The sequence below is a fragment of the Monodon monoceros genome, unplaced genomic scaffold (assembly GCF_005190385.1).
Source record: "Monodon monoceros isolate NGI ecotype Baffin Bay Population unplaced genomic scaffold, NGI_Narwhal_1 Super_Scaffold_19, whole genome shotgun sequence".
In the NCBI taxonomy this organism is placed as follows: Eukaryota; Metazoa; Chordata; class Mammalia; order Artiodactyla; family Monodontidae; genus Monodon; species Monodon monoceros.
In genome coordinates this window covers 33,910,332-33,916,331 of record NW_021703775.1, presented here as the reverse complement: position 1 = coordinate 33,916,331, position 6,000 = coordinate 33,910,332, and positions in this window count along the sequence as shown.

The window sequence follows — 6,000 nt, the reverse complement described above, 5'->3', positions numbered from 1 at the left end:
ATTTTTCTAACAATCTTATTCTCCCACAGCTAATTTATTATCTAGGTTACAAGCAAACTTTCTTTGGTGCCTGTTTTTTGTCACATTATAAGGCAATTACCTCAAAGCAAATGAGGTGCCGATTTGTGCTCTATCATATCACCTTCTCAGCTCCAGGTCGTAGCAGACAGGTATCACCATGACCATGTGTATACTCAGTTATGGAAAATATTAATTTTTCACATTAGTTAAGATTTTGTGGTACTCTTGTGAAGAATTCATGGAATACCAGTTTGCTGCCAGACAAGTTTGTTGATCTCCAGCACAATTGTAGAATAGACTACTATGTGAATGCTTGGTAAGTTCTTCTAAGATTGGGTGGTAGGCAATAAGAACCAGTAGAGGTTTACTAAGAAAAGTCACTTAAATTTTTGAGTGGGTTAATATTCTGAAATTCAGTAAAATGCCAGTTCAAATAAGGACATCAACATGGTCTTTCATGATATTTTGCTTAGTAAAATAAAGTAACATGGGCCATTGTGTCCGGCTAATTGAATAATCAAAAAAATTTATCAATTTTTTCATTTAATTTATGTAAATAAAGTATCTAGTATGTATTAAGCACTGTGTTAGGTTTGGTATACAGGAGGAAACTGCACCTCTCCCCACAAAAATGTGATACAGAATAAATGCCTTATTAGAAATCTTCATGTGAGCCCAGAGGAGAGGTAGCAAATGCAGCTTAGCTCTAACTACTCAATGGACTATTATGCCATCATTAAATACTATGCTTAAGAAAATTCGTGATGGTATTAAAAATGATTATATATGTAAAGGGAAAAAGTAGAACACAAATTTACATACAGATTTTCATCTTAATTATGAAAACCTAATCAAAATTCACACAGAAAAATACTAGAAGAAAATGCACCTAAATTTTAACAGTGGTTGTCTCTAGATAGTAGGTTATGAGCTCTATTTTTTTCTCTTACTTTTCTAAGCTTTACCCTCCTCCTTCCATGTTTTCTATTACTTTTATAATAAAACACTTTAAAATTTATTATAAAATTGCTTAAAATAGTAAAAAGTAGAAAAGTACAATGAACTCCTATGTATTTATCTTCCAGATTCAATGATTATCAAGATTCTGCCCATTTGCTGAATCTAGCCTTCTTTATTGTTTCCCCCAGAGTATTTTTTTAAATTTTTATTTTATTTAATTTATTTTTTTGGCTGTGTCGGGTCTTAGTTGCAGCATGTGGGATCTTTCGATGCGCCATGCGGGCTTCTCTCTAGTTGTGGCACTTGGGTTCAGTAGTCGCAGCGGGCAGGCTTAGTTGCCCCGCAGCATGTAGTATCTAATTCCCCAACTAAGGATCGAACCCGAGTCCCTTGCATTGGAAGGAGGATTCTTAACCACTGGACCACCAGGGAAGTCTCTGTATGAGTGTACTTCTGTGCAATTTTATCACATCTATATAGATTTGTGTAACCACCACCACAATCCAGATACAGAACTGCTCCATCATCATAAAGATCTCTCAAACTATACCTTTAGAGTCATACCCATCCCCAACACCTGGCAACTACTGATCTGTTCTCCATCTCCAAAATTTTGTCATTTCTAGAATGTTATATAAATGGAATTAAACAGTATATCACCCGTTTAAGAGTGCTTTTTTTTTACTCAGCATAATTCCCTTGAGATCCATTCAAGTTGTTGTGTGTACCAATAGTTTCTTTTTATTACTGTGTAATATTCCATAATCTGGATGTACCACATTTTGTTTAATCATTCACTCATTAAAGGACATTTGGATTGTTTCCAGTTTGGGGCTGTTGCAAATAAAACTGCTATGAACATTCCTACACAGGTTTCTTTGTGAATGTATGTTTTCATTTCTCTGGGGTAAATGCTTAAGCATGCAGTTGCTGCGTTGTATGGTAAATGACGTTTAGTTTTATAAGAAATTGACAGGCTGAGTGTATTATTTTACATTCTGACCAGCAGTGTATGAGAGATCCAGTTTCTGCGTCCTTACAGCATTTGATATTATCACTATCTTTTATGTTAGTCATTTAATATTCTAATAGGTATGTAGTGGTATCTAATTGTGGATTTAATATGCGTTTCTATGATGGCTAATGATGTTGAATATCTTTTCCTGTGAATCTAATGGATATTTAAAAAATAATCTCGGACTTCCCCGGCGGCACAGTGGTTAAGAATCTGCCTGCCAACACAGGGGACACAGGTTCGAGCCCTGTTCCGGGAAGATCCCACATGCCGCAGAGCAACTAAGCCCATGCACCACAATTACTGAACCTGCGCTCTAGAGCCCGCAAGCCACAACTATTGAGCCCGCGTGCCACAACTACTGAAGCCCGTGCGCCTACAGCCCATGTTTTGCAACAAGAGAAGCCACCGCAATGAGAAGTCTGCACCCCGTAACGAGGAGTAGCCCCCGCTCGCCACAACTAGAGAAAGCCTGCGTGCAGCAATGAAGACCCAATGCAGCCAATAAATAAATAAATAAATAAATAATCTCTAAGGATCCACCAAAACTTAAAGCAGTATTACTTCTGGGAAAGTGAGAAGGAACTGGGGTTAATGATGAGTATTAAGAGAGACTTAACGTGTATCAGTAATGTGTTATATTTTAAGAGAAGAATGAATTCATGTATTATTTATGTAGTTAATTATTAACTAAAAACAAAAAAGCACAGAATAAAAAACAGAAGCAGTATTTTATCATGGAAAGAACTCTGACTTCAAATCAGACAGACTTGGGCTTCCCTGCTGGCGCAGTGGTTGAGAGTCTGCCTGCCGATTCAGGGGACACGGGTTCATGCCCAGGTCCGGGAAGATCCCACATGCCGCGGAGCGGCTGGGCCCGTGAGCCATGGCCGCTGAGCCTGCGCGTCCGGAGCCTGTGCTCCGCAACGGGAGAGGCCACAGCAGTGAGAGGCCCGCGTACCGCAAACAAAAACAAAAACAAAAACAAATCCGACAGACTTGGGTTTGAATTCTGATGTTCCTACCAAGTGTGAGACTTTAGGTAGTTGATTTTAAACTCTTAGTCTTACTTCTCTTGACTGTAAAGTAGTGATAATAGTACCTCATAGGATTGACGTGAGGAATTAGTTAAATTAGATAATATATTAAAAGGGCTTAGTATAGTGTGTGGCAGAAAAGAGTTGCTCAGTAAATAGCAGTAAGCTACTATTCCTAGTAAGAATGAGACTTTGTTAGTGTTTAATTTATTTAGACCTTTGACTCCACTTATCCTCCAATAAATGGACTAGTGTTCATTTTTCAGGAATAGTATCATGCTGTAACATGCTTAGTGATTTCATTCCATGCTTCCTAAATGAGTAATAGGTTATGCTTTTAGGTTGTACAAAGTTGACACTAGCAAATCCCTAGTAAACTCTTTTCCTTGAGGTCCTCAAAATTTACGAAAATATCTATAATGTTTAACAAAGCCTTTTTTTCTACATCAGTGTAATTGTCAGAACAAATCAACGTGGCAAGTATCCCTGTCCCATAATCTTAACCAAAGAGTAAAGAGTGATCATTTATCCTTAACAATGCCCAAACAGGTTTGCACAGGTCTGTTTCCCTGTGGCAACTTTACATTCCAAGATGAAATCTCATCCAGATATTCAAAAGAAACTCAAGCTCTCTGCACTATGTGATAAATGCAGGTGCCATGTCACCAAAATTAAGTGACAGCTCTCCAACATGAGTTAGTCCACGTTAGCACACTTAGGTTTCTCTGCCACTGTTGATGTCTGGTCATCAATGCCAACATTCTTCTAGGTGACAGCACGTTCCATTTCTCATTTACAGTGTGAATTCGATTCAAGTGTCATGTGTCAATTATCTATGTTTACCTGAACACACATAAAGAACTGATTGCATTTCTAGAAATGTTAATACAGGTCATGGGGGGTGAACATGGTGAATCTTGTTCTGATAATTAAGGAGAAAAAGGAAACGAAGGAAGGAGAATAAGGAACAAGTATATGAGGTGAGCCTATCTGATCGTCTTAATGCTCACCCAATGAAAAAATAAAAGGGAACATGAATTTCAATGTTATAACTGTAATTTGTCAAATAATAACAATAACTAATAATAATACTTTTTATAAATTAACAGAGTAATGCATTTATTGGGGGCAAAAAACCCAAACTGAATTGTGTAAAATGAGAAAAGCTTAAAAAGTCTGGTCAGGATCACAAAGTTAAATCTTCTTAAAATGAAGATAAGAAGCCAGGTCTTCTTATTCATGGTTCAGGATGCTTTCCACTAGATTCATTATTCCATGGTATAACTATATCCATTATTCCATCTTTCAACTTCTCTGTACCTCAGTCTACTCATCTTTAAAAGAAAGGGGTGGTAACAAGTCTGAAGGTAATCATGGGCATCTGTGGGCTATTTTCAATATTCTGCCAAATATCAGTGATACTGCTATTTCATGGCAGTGATACTGATTATTTCAGGGTATGCCACAAGTTACTGGAGCATGTGTCAGACAGTCACCTGTGCACGGTGAGCAAATAGAGGATGTGCTCTGTCTGGCAACAGCACAGAGCAACAGTCAAAATTAAACAGCAAAGTGTACTCTGGGGGGTTCTCGTGCTGGGAAGGTTGGAAACCACTGAACTAGACTGCTATGTTGCTTTAGCAGTGGCAGAAAGAGAGTTAATTCCCACTCACTCCTCTCTCTGTCTACGCCTTCTCTGAAAGCCAGGACTAGGAGATGAGTCAGAGTTTGAAGAGGGCTCATGGCTTCCTCTGGCAGTTGTAGGTAAAGATCTCAGCTGGACTCGTAAAGACCAGAATACAGATAAGAAGTGATCCTGGGAAGGTAGAAGAAGCTGACCCTAGACCTCCAGGCCAATGGAAGAGGCAGGGCTTGAGCTTTGTCTTATTAAGTTCTATTTTTATTTCCATAAACTTACATATCTTTATTTTAGACTCATTTGTTAAGCTTCAAGGCCCTGACAGCTTGTGACAAAAGCTCATGCTGTCCTACACGCTGCTGTTGGGGGATTTGGCCATGGAACATACTCCTTTTTCATCTTTCATTAGAAATTTAAATTTATCACTGCCCCCACCAGCATTGTGTTTCTTCTCTTTTCAATAGCAAATTATTAACATCAGATTTTAATCACAGTATTGAGGTAACAGAGTATCTTATTTAGCTTAAAGATAGATAAATTCTGAACTTAACCAAATTTTATACATTTTATGTAGATAATTCAAATGATTCTCAAATTGAAACTTTTGCTGTTCTGAGAGTTTACTTTTCTTTCAGTGATGACAGATCACTTGGAGGTCGGGAGCTTACATTTTGATGTTGGATACTGATGTCAGGCCCATTTTTCCCCCTAAATCATGTGAAAAGGGAAACTCAAACCTACTTGGTTATTTTAAAAACTTTTTGGTGGTACTGGATCCTTATTTAAAAGTCATCTATTAATAGTTAAATTCTGAGAGCAATGACAGCCTCAAGCAATGACATGAATGAATGAATTTCACAAACAAAATGTTGAGCAAAAGAAACAAAAGAATATATAGTGTCATGATTCCATTTATACAAAGTCAAAACTAGGCAAAATTAATCTATGCTGTTAGAAGGTCAGTAATGTTTTCCTTTGAAGTGGCGAGGTAGGGCAGTGATGGAAAGCAGGTGTGGGGACATCTTCTGGGGTGCTTGCAATATTGTCATTCTTGACCTGGGCGTGGTTACATAGCTGTGTTCACTTAGTGATAACGTCTTGGGCCATTAAAATATCATTTGTGCATTTTTCTATATGTGTATTATACCTCGATAAAATTTATTTTAAACTTTATACGTTTACTTAAACATTAATTTTTAAACTCATGGGAAATACATGAAAACATCCCCTCTGTAAAAAAAGAAAACTGGAATATTTTAGTTAGGGTAAATCCTTTCTCGTCCCTTTCAAATCTTGTACTCTCCCAAGAGAGTATCAGTTTATCCTTT